At 36.2% G+C, this 12,129-nt stretch overlaps 1 protein-coding gene across 21 annotated transcripts in view; it reads left to right on the forward strand.

Moving 5' to 3' along the window:
- The window catches only part of ATRX (ATRX chromatin remodeler), a 255,985-nt gene that overhangs the window by 23,837 nt on the left and 220,019 nt on the right, over positions 1-12,129 (forward strand). The window lies entirely within an intron of this gene.

Raw genomic sequence — 12,129 nt, forward strand, 5'->3', positions numbered from 1 at the left:
TCTGCCTGTGAAAATCAATGGAGATTGTGGCTGTGTGAGGCAGAGGATGGTTAAAATTCAGGCGTTGCTCTTGAAGGGCCTGTATACACATTACTCGCTGACGGACTCACTCACTCTAGCTCCAGCACAGGGGCAGCAGCTCAGAAGGCTCCAGGGACATACAAAGAAGAACTGAATTGTCTGGCTGCAAGGTAAGGGCTGGAGAGGCAGCTTTCTCCCAGACAGAAATGCTGGCAGAGACCATTGTTCATTTGTTGAGCCCTCCTACCACCCTGCCTGCATTCACAGAAGGGTGCCCAGAGTTTCAATCAAACTAGCTAACACCCTTTGCTCTGCCCGGGTGATTCCCTGAAGTCCTGGTCTACCCAACTTGTGGGCCCACCCAAGCTGCTTCCAGTGGCTTTTCCGTACAAATGGCCTGTCTAGGCTCATGGTCCGGATTTTCTGAAAATCTCTCAAAGGTTCACAAACCCCAAACAAGTAGCATCTGGACTCTGTGTGCCTTGTACCTCTTAAGTACACCAAGCCTGGCACTAGTTGCAGCCAGCCACAGTTTGCAGCTTAGTCTCTCTTAGGCAACTCCAAGCCCAGTCCAAGTGGCAGCTGTCTGCAGATCATTTTGTAGCTCATACCAAGTCGCCCCATGCAGGGCATAGGCAGAGGCTGTCTTTGGCCTGCAACAGAGATGCCCCCACCCCAAGAGGTCACAAGAACCAACATCCCAGTCGCCAGCTTCAGACCACACCAGAGCAGAATCCAACTACCACCACAAATGACACACTCAAAGCACAGACTGAGCAGGCACCAGAGCCCTGCCAAAGCAAATCCTGCTCTGTAAGGTCAGCCTCTGTATCAAAGCTCCTCTAGTTTCAGCTGGACCCTCAGCCAATCAGGGTGAGGGTCAGTCCCTCCCATTGACATACCAACAGCAATCATACCAACAGCAATGAAGGCTCAACTACAACAGAAGGGCACACACAACCCATACAAGGGACACACCTGTAGCACCTGGCTCTGGTGACCAGGGAGACTGTGCCACTGGGCCCCCATAGGACCCATACTACATAAGGTCACTCTACTAAGACCTAGAGACCAGCAGTCCTAACTAATGCATAGAAACAAACACAGGGAGGCAGCGAAATGGGGGAGACAAAGAAAGATGTCCTAAACAAAAGAACAGAACAAAGCTCCAGAAAAAGAACTAAACAAAAGGGAGACAAGTAATCTACCAGATGCAGAGTTCAAAACACTGGTTATAAGGATGCTCAGTGATGTCAGTGAGAACTTCAACAAAGAGATAAGATACATAAAGATGCAGATAGAAAACATAAAAAATGGTCATAAATGAAGAATACAGTAACTGAAAATGAAGAATACATTAAAGGGACTCAGCAGTACATTAGATGAAGCAGAGTATCGAATCAGCAATTTAGAAGATAAGATAGCAGAAAACACCTGATCAGAAAAACAAAATAAATCCAAAAGATGAGAGTTTAAGGGGCTTCTGGGACAGCATCAAGTGTACCAACATTCACATCATAGGGGTACCAGAAAGAGAAGAGAGAGAGCAAAGAATTGTAAACCTATTTGAAGAGGCGATGATGGAAAACTTTCCTAACCTGATGAATGAAATAGACATACAAACCTGGCAATCACAGAGTCTCAAATGAGATAAACCCTAAGAGGCCCATACCAAAACACTTTATATACCGTATTTTGCCATGTGTAATGTGCACTTTTTTGCCCAAATTTGTGAGGGAAACATAAGGATGTACATTGTACATGGGTAGTACTAATTCCGTATCTATACAAATATTTTTAATTCTTTTATTTATGCTTATGAGTTAAAAGTGTAACTCTAGATCAATAATGATACCCATATGCAAAATAATACCGTGGAATACGATAATTGGTTTTGTTGAACTTACGATGAACTTGCAGTGACTAAGAGTTCTTAGTCTTCTATGATACGTAAATATCGTGAATGTTTTACTAGTACATAAAATTTCTTGTATCTTGTATCTATTCTTGTGTTTTGTAATTGTTTGTTACATAAAATTTCTTCTACCATAATATGTTAAAAAATAAACACTCAAATTCCTTTATAATACAAAAAACAAGTACCTAAATGTAAACAAATAAAAATTTGAATTAGAAAATTAAAACGAAAGATATTTTTTCCCTGAAAGTTTGGGCAAAAATGTTGATATGCATTATACATGGAAAAATATGGTAATTTAAATGCCGAAGGTTAGACGGAAAATCTTAAAAGCAGCAACAGAAAAGCAGTCAGTTCCCTACAAGGGAGCTCCCATAAAACTGTCAGCTTCTTCAACAGAAAATTTGCAGGCCAGAAGGAATTGGCATGAAATATTGATGAAAAGCAAGGACCTACAACCAAGTAGGATAGCCAGCAAGGCTATCATTTAGAATTGAAGGACAGATAAAGAGCTTCCCAGACAAGAAAAAGCTAAGCGAGTTAATCACCACCAAACAAGTATTACAAAGAATCGTAGAGGGACTTCTTTAAGTCGAAATAAAAATTAAAAATATGAATAATAAAATGACAATACATGGTCAACAATTACTTTCAATGTAAATGGATGAAATGCTCCAATCAAAAGACACAGGAGGGCTGAATGGATAAGTAAGCAAGACCCTTCTGTATGCTGCCTGCCTACAAGACACTCACTTCAGATTGAGACACACACACACTGAAAGTAAAGGGACGGAAAGAATGTTTCATGAAAATTGAAACAAAGAAAGCTCCCGTAGCAATACTTGTATCAGACAAAATAGACTATAAAACAAAGGCAACAAAAAGGATTTATTTATTTGAAGAAATCCAAAACGTTACTTCATGCTATGTATTTGAAGAAATCCAAAACGTTACTTCAAAGGGATGTGTGCATCCATGTTTATTTACAGCATTATTTACAATGGCCAAGATATAGAAGCAGCCTGGGTGTCCATCAATGGATGAATGGATAAACAAGAGCTGCTACATATACACAATGGAATATTATTCAACCATTGAAAAAGAATGGAATCTTGCCATCTGCATTAATATGAGTGGACCTACAGGGTATTATACTGAATGGAGTAAGTCAGACAGAGAGACAGATGCCATATGATTTCACTTATACGTGGAATCTAATGAACAAAATAAGCGGAACAGAAACTCATAGATGCAGAGAACGTTTTAATATTTGCCAGGTGGGGGTGTGTATAGGGGATGGATGAAAAAGAGGAAGGGATTAATAAATAAAAATCGGTAGTTCCAAAATAATCATGGAGATGAAAACTATAGCATAAGGAATATAGTTAAGAATAATGTAATAACTATGTATGGTTTCCGATTGTTACTAGATTTATCAGGGTTATCATTTCACAAGTTATATAAATTTCTGATCACTATGTTGTAACCTGAAACTAATATAATATTGTAGGTCTACTGTAATTGAAACAAAAAAATGATTAAAAACGAACATAATATAAACAATTCTGCAACTACCACCTAGTTTTATGAAATCTTATATTTACTTCAAATATCTTTTAAAGAAATAAAATGTTACAGATAGTGGTGAGGTCTCATGGATTTTAAAATATATTTTACATACGAGTGTGATAAAAAAACAGTGAATGTATAACTTAAAAAACAACTTATTAGGACACATTTCCAGTAATATCCCTCAGAATATTCCCCCTCGCTTCAAACACTTACCTCATTGTTCTTGCCACTTTCTGAAGCAGTTCTGGAAGACGTCTTTCATGAGTGTCTTTAGTTGCGTTGTTGTAGCTGCCTTGATGTCTTGAATCAATTTAAAATGTTTACCTTTCATGGTCATTTTGACTTTGGGGAAGAGCCAAAAGTCTCATGGTGCCAGATCTGGTGAATAAGGTGGATGAGGACACACCATAATGTTTTCATTTGACAGGAATTGCTATACCAGAAGCGATATGTGACACGGAGCATTGTCATGATGGAGGATGAAGTAAAGACAGTCACAAAGGAGGACTTCCAGAACTGCTTCAGAACGTGGCAAAAACAATGGGATAACTGTTCAAAGCGAAGGGGAGTGTATTGAGGGGGATTAATGGCAATGTGTCTTTTTTTTTATTATTTGTTTTTTTTCACCGTATCTTTTGATCACACCTCGTATATAGGTACATATAGATGTGAAGAAACATTTTATTATTTTTCAATTACAGTTGACATTTGGTATTTTATATTAGTTTCAGGAGTATAGCATAGTCTCTAAACATTTATATAATTTAAGAAGTGATCCTCCTGACTTGCCTAGTACCCACCTGGCACTGTACATAGTTATTACCTTGTTATTGCCATATTTTCTATGGTCTTCTTTACATCTCTGTGACTCTTTTGTAACTACTATTTTTCACTTTTTAATCCCTTTTTCAGCCAGCCCTCTAACCTCCCTCCCATATAGCAACCATCAGTTCTCTATATCTATGAGTCTGTTTCTGTTTTGTTTGTTCGTTTATTTTGTTCTTTAGATTCCACATATAAGTGAGGTCATGTGGTATTCGTCTTTCTCTGTCTGACTTATTTCACTTAGCATAATACCTTCTAGGTTCATTCATGCTGTTGCAAATGGTAAGATTTCATTCTTTTTTATGGCAGAGTAACATTCCAATGTACATATGTACTACTTCTTTATTCAATCCTCTATTTTTTTTTCTTTGTTAAATAGACTTTATTTTTTAGAGCAGTATTAGGCTTACAGAAAAATTGAGCAGAAAGTACAGAGTTCCCATAAACACACCCTGCCCCCTACCGTACAACCCCCTCCCTGGCGATCAACATCCCCTGGTATATTTCTTACAATTGATGAACCTAAATTGATACACTGTTATCACACAATATCCATAGTGACATTAGGGTTATATCCTGGTGGTATACATTCTGTGGGTTTGGACAAATGTATAATGATATATATCCCACCATTATAGTATCATGCAAAGTAGTTTCACTGCCCTAAAATTCCCCTGCTTTGCTTATTCATCCCTCCTTCTCTCTTGCCTAACCCTTGAAAACCACTGATCTTGTTACTGTCTCCATGGTATTACCTTTTTCAAAATGTCACGCAATTGGATTCATACAGTATGCAGCTTCTTCAGATTGGCTTCTTTCACTTAGTAATATGCAGTTAAGTTTCCTCTATGTCTTTCATGGCTGAAATTCTTTTTTTTTCTTTCTTTTTTTTTTATTTATTAGTTTCAGGTGTACAAGACAAGGTAATACTTAGACGTTCATCATTTATATCCCTCATACTGTAAACCCCCCTCCCCCCATCCACTATCCCTCCGACCTCACACTGAACCATCACATTATATATATAAAATTATAGTTGGCATTCATTAATGTTTAGCTTCTGGTGTACAATGCCATGATCAGGTGTCCACAGTATCCCTGAGGTGGTCTCCCGATGGCATGTCCATCGGATACCCAACAAAATCTTTACAACATTTATTCAATCCTCTATTGATGGGCAGTAGGCTTGATTCCATATCGTGGGTATTGTGGATAGTGCTGCAGTGAACATATGAGGTGTGATCAAAAGATATGGTGAATGTTTACATTTTAAAAAATTATTGCAATAAAAGACACATTGGCATTAATCACCCTCAAAATAACTCCCTTTTACTTCGAACACAGTTATCCCCTCGTTCTTTCCACTTCTGAAGCAGTTTTGGAAGACCTCTTTCGTGAGTGTCTTTACTTCTTCCTTCATCATGACAACGCTCCATGTCACACATCGCCTTTGGTATGGCAATTTCTGTCAAATGAAAACATTGCGGTGTGTCCTCACCCACCTTATTCACCGCACATGGCACAATGTGACTTCTGGCTTCCCTAAAGTCAAAATGACCATGAAAGGTAAATATTTTGAATCGATTCAGGACATTGAGGAAGCCATAACAGCACAACTAAAGATACTCATGAAAGAGGACCTTCAGAACTGCTTCAGAAAGTGGCAGGAACAATGAAATAAGTGTTCAAAGCGAGGAGGAGTATTTTTAGGGGGATTAATCTCAATGTATCTTTTATTGTAATAAGTTTTTGAAATTTTTAAACATTCACCGTATTTTTTGATTACACCTCATAGGGATGTGATCTTTTCAAATTAGTGTTTTGGATTTCTTTGGATAAAGACCCAGGAGTGGAATTGCTGGGTCATAAAGTAGTTCTATTTTTAATGTTTTGAGGAACCTCCAAACTTTTTCTATAGTGGCTACACTAATTTGCAATCCCACCAACAGTGCTCGAGGGTTCCCTTTTTCCCACCTCCTCCCCAACACTTGTTTGTTGTTTTATTGGTTATAGCCATTCTGACAGGTTTGAGGTAGTATGTGTTTTTTTAAATAGGAGAAAATGACATTTATTATGTGTGTGCATTCAGGGGTTCCTTAAGAGTATGGGACCCAAGGACAGATCAGGCAGTTAAGGCTTATATGGCATTTTGATCTAAGGAGAAATGGGGGTAGTTGTTTGGAACTCCAAAGGGCAGAAAGGCAATTCACATAGAGATGGAAAAGCAAAAGTGTGGTAAATAAATGTTTTCTTGGCCATTTTTAAGAATGGAACACAGAGATGACTTTGACAAAACAGGACTTGCTGGGCTTCTCCATAAAACATACGATTTCATATTAAACTGTAGTGATCTAGGATATCTCCTGTATTGGAGCAGGCCCTTTATCTAAGTTCTTTTAGGCAGTAAGAGGGAAGGCCAAAGGTTTTTCATGAGTCTTTTGTTTCTTGAAAACAAGCAGCTTAAATGACATGAAAGAAGGCATATTTTGGGCTGGCAAATTCTCTTCCCGCTATGTCCCACCTTTGAAACTTCAAATAAGAAGTGGCACAGTCCAAAAGCTTAGTAGATCGCTCCATATTTCATGGAACCAATTACTCAGTCTTTAGGTCAGTTCAGTTAAACAGCTGTATGTCATTTCAGAAGGTGGTGATGCAGGTGGGCACCCAAAGTTAGGCCTATATTGTTAGCAAGCAGTCAGGTATATAATAAAAGGCATTTCTTATTATGGAAAAAAAAGAAAAATTGGAGTAAATTATAAACCAGTATCTGAGTCCTGAGAGATGCCAGTAGAGAAGATTTCTAGATGTCAGGTTTGAAGCATCTTTTACAGTTTTAAATGCCTCTGATGATATCATCAGATGTTCAGGCAAAATTATTTAGTGCTGTACACAGCATCAGACATGGATTGTCTAAGCACGAGATACTGTGGCAAGTTCTCAGAAATTTATATCAGGTCTAGCTGCAGTTTGCAGGGATTTAGGAAAAGGGCAGTTTTAGTTTTCAATGATTCCAAGTCAAAAATGGGAGAAAATTGGGAACATTAGTTAAGAGAGTTGCAGCCAAATGTTTTGGGAAACTGTAAGTATTTAGGATCCAGTCTCGTTTACAGGTAAATAACAAAAAATTTCAAAGAAATTAATAGAACTAGAATTTAACATCCATAATTATATATTATAGTTTCTATTGAAACATTTTTTCTCTTTAAAATCAACCTCATTTTTACCAACGATAGACAAATTCAGATTAATTTATTTGTAAAATAAGTGTAGTTTCAATAAACCTGGCCTGTTACTTGTATAAATAAAACAAGAATAGCAATTGATCATATAGGCTCTTTTAAATCTGCTAGCCATCAGACTGTGCCTGTAGTACCTTTAGATTTGGGTGAATTCCTTTCTTAAGGTTTGCAGAATATCCTGAGGTTCCTGAACCTCGCAAGAAGTGACTAACTATCCTGGTAAGGCTGCTGGGAACCCCTGTAAGCAAGGTACCAAGCTGTTTTTCCAAAGGGATTTTTTTGGCTTTCATAAGTCAAACAATTCCTTAAGATTGTCTGGTCATATCTGAGTCTGTGCATGTCTCTCTCAAACATGACGTTCCAGTCAAAGACTTGGTAATATAACCAGTTTCCAATTGTGTCCTGTGACAAAGAGAACATATTCTTATTAAACTTATGCAAATAATTATATTGCCATGAAGAAAGAATATTCACTAAGACTTTCCAAATTTTTGAGGGATTAGGTAGGATGACAAAGATAAATGTTTCAATTCTGCTAACAAAGGTATAATTTACCAATTGCTCTAAGTCATAGATATCTTACAAGAAAATATTTTCTTAAGTCTGGAAAACAAAAGATTTAAAAAGTAAGTAATATTTTAAACAAAAATCATAAAAATTATAATCACTTTATGAGTTCATTGAGTCCCACATAATTCTTGTTTATCTTTTGTTAGCAGTTTTATGAAGCCGTCAGTTTTTCTGTTAGAGTTCTGCAATTTTTTACCTAGTTCAATGGTATGAGCTGAAAATATATTAGAAACCTGTATTTTATAGTGTCAGTCTTCTCTGTGAATCTGTGAAGATGAAACATTTGCAAAACCATCAGAGTAAGGCAATGACTATAAATTACAAAGACTTAAAGTACCCATGGTTAAAGATAATGTAATTGACAAGGAAATTTGTTTATGACACACAACATTTTAAGAAAATTATTAGAATTACAAGTGAAAACATTATACCAGGATATATCAGAATTTTAGAAATTTCATATTTTTTAGAATATTTACATAAATAATATTACCCATAATAATATACCCTAGAAGTTCATCATCACTTGCTTGACAATGCTTTCCATGAAATTCAACACACAAATAAGGCTAATTAGTTTAATAATTCTCTTTTATAAGGAGAGACAATAAATCTTTTGAGGCGTTTCAGGAACCCTCTGGAATACCTCAGTTATTTCCAGGGCAAGGAAAAGACTTTAAAATTTGAATATTGGGAAGTTTGTCAAAAATATGTCAGAGGTTTGGACATTTGACTAAAAAGATCACAGATATTTATGAAACAATACCTAACTATTCATTTAACTAACCAAAGTAACAAAATATTTCAAAGACAAATATAGAAAGTTACTTTATTGTTAGCAAAACCAGCTTTTACTATTGAAGGTATTCAGTTTTCTTAAGTAATTATGGACCTAATTAAGGCAACATAAAACACAGAAAATTATTTTGATTAAACAGAATATTTGCTTTTTAGGTAGAAAACCACAATATCTTATCAGGAGTAGACTAATAGTCTAAGAAAACTTTGTCCTATTTTATTACTATTAGTTTTCGGTGTACAAAATGACACAATGATTAGACATTTGCACTCCCCACAAAGTGATAACCCCAATAGGTCTACTACCCACGTGATACCATACAAAGCTATTACAATATCATTGACTACATTCCGTATGCTGTACCTTACATCCTGTGATTATATATATTTTTAATTATAGTTGACATTCATTATTATTTATATTAATTGCAGGTGTGCAGTCTAGTGGTTAGGTATTTATATAATTCATGAAGTGATTTCCCACAGTAAGTCTAGTACCCATCTAGTACACTATACATAGTTTTTACAATATTAGTGACTATATTTCCCACATCGTATTTCACATTCCCGTGACTATTTTGTGACTACCAATTTGTATTTCCTAATCCCTTCACTTTTCTCACCCATCCCCCCAATTCCCCTCTCTTCTAGCTTGTTGTTTGTGGATTTACTGATGAAAGCCATTCTGACAGGTGTGAGGTGGTATCTCATTGTGGCTTTAATTTGCATTTCTCTGATGATTCATCTTTTTTTTTCCTTTCTCTTTTATTTTTCTTTTTTGTTGAGCATCTTTTCATATGTCCATTGGCCATCTGTATGTCTTCTTTGGAGAAATGTCTGTTCAGGTCCTCTGCCCATTTTTTCATTGGATTGTTTGTTTTTTTGATGTTGAGTTGTATGAGTTTTTTAATAAATTTTGGATGTTAACCCCTTATGAAATGTATTCTTAAACATAAGCATTTATTTAGAAATTTTTCAGTTTTATAAGTTTATTTAAGTGCCACCATAAAGTGCATATTATTTTAAAATTTTTTTTCTTTTTCTGTTCATTGTTGTTTTGGGGGTTTTGAGTAGGCGTTAGATCTGCACTGTGTAGTACAATAACCGTGAATTATCTTTACCTATTGAGCACTTGCAATGTGGCTGGTGTGCATTGAGGTGTGCTGGAAGTATGTTTGCACACAGGATTTTGGAGAGTTAGTACAAAAAACATTATGTGAAATGTCTCATTACTAATTCCTTTATATTGATTACATAATGAAATAATTTTGGATATATTGGGTTAAATAAGATATTCAAATTAACTTCACCTGTTTTTCTTTTTAAATGTGGCTTCTAGAAAATTTTCAATTATATTTCTGGTTCACATTTGTGGCTTGCATTATATATTTTTTATAGTATATATATATATTTTTTTTCAACAGGACTTTATTGGGGAACAGTGTATACTTCCAGGGCTTTTTTCCAAGTCAAGTTGTTGTCCTTTCAATCTTAGTTGTGGAGGGCGCAGCTCAGCTCCGGGTCCAATTGCTGTTGCCAGTTGCAAGGGAGCGCAGCCCACCATCCCCTGTGGGAGTCGAACTGGCAACCTTGTGGTTGAGAGGACATGCTCCAACAAACTGAGCCATCTGCGAGCCCAGCGGCAGCTCAGCTCAAGGTGCCGTGTTGCCCACCATCCCTTGCAGGACTTGGGGAATTGAACTGGCAACCTTGTGGTTGAGAGCCCACTGGCCCATGTGGGAATCGAACCTGCAGCCTTCGGTGTCAGGAGCAGGAGCTCTAGGAGCAGGAGCTCCAACCGCCTGAGCCAGGGCCAGCCCACATTATATTTCTTTTGGACAACGGATCTAGATTGCTGACTCTTCATTCCTGTTTAGTGTTAAGTTGTATGGGTATACTATAATTTATCTACCATTGGTGAATATTTAGAATTTTTTTCTAATTTGGTGCTATTAAAAAGTGTTGCCACGAACATTCTTAAACATGTCTTCTTGGCACTTACGCCAGAGTTGTTTCAGGAGGTCAGTATTTTATTACAAGGTAATTGTGAAATTTCTATCCATAATGGTTTTACTAATTTACACTTCCACTGGTAGTTTGATAATTTCTCATTCCTTCATACTGGCCAATTTGTTTGTATAGTGAACTATATAACTTAACACTTTTAAGTTAATAGCACAAACAAGCATTGTTAATTTTAAGTGACTATAAAATGTCAGCTTATTTTTCTCAGTTAATCTTTTGTAATAGTCAATGCACATAGCCCTTTTATGGTCTGAATAAATAAAAACTGATTTTAAAATTTAGCAGCCATGCTATGTATATCCTGTTAGTAGGCAGCTGCAATTCTTGCAACAAAAGTGAACCCATTTTTAAGTGCTGTTAACTTGAACAAAATCTTATAGCATCTTTACATGATGAATACTATGCTGCTATTAAAAATTGTTTTAGAGGAATATTTAATGATACAGGAAAATATTCATAGTATATTAATTAATGGAAAAGGTTACAAAGCAGTGAAGTAATTAATGTTCAATTTTGTTAAAACCAAATGTGTGTTAACATTTTCCCATGATTATCTCTGGATAATGAGATTTTAGGTGACATTCTGTTTTGTTCTTCACACACTTCTTTATTTTCCACTTTCTATAGTGGACTTACTATCAGGGAAGGAAGAGACCTTAGCACCTGGAAGCTAAAACTTCCAGACCTGGAATATGATTAGAAAAGAGAAGTGAGTAAAGGAACTGTAATTGTTCTCATTTTAAAAAATAAGTTAACGTTTCTTCTATTAATTATCAGGCTTTCCTTAAGCTTCAAATGGAACCAAACTATATTGTTGTTTATCCATTGGTTTTTCAGCATTAGATGAAGTTTTCAAAGAATGTCTCAAAATATTTAGGGATTGTCATTTAACTTCAGTAAGAAGTCCATTTTAAATTTTGTGTTTTCTACTTTTGGGGAAAGACTAGTGGAAAATGGACGCATCTCCAATCCTTTGGAATGAAATTTAGTTTGAGTTCTAGTCTCAACTTGGTTTCATTTGGAATTTACATGATGTAGTGTGATAAATTTGGGTTAAAATCCAGTTCTCTTGCTTTGTAACCTTTGGAAAGTTACCCAGCATCCAAGTTGTCTTTTCATCCGTGCAATGGAGACAATAATACCTAAATGAAAATCTTTATG

Source organism: Rhinolophus hipposideros, assembly GCF_964194185.1.
Source record: "Rhinolophus hipposideros genome assembly, chromosome: X".
In the NCBI taxonomy this organism is placed as follows: domain Eukaryota; kingdom Metazoa; phylum Chordata; class Mammalia; order Chiroptera; family Rhinolophidae; genus Rhinolophus; species Rhinolophus hipposideros.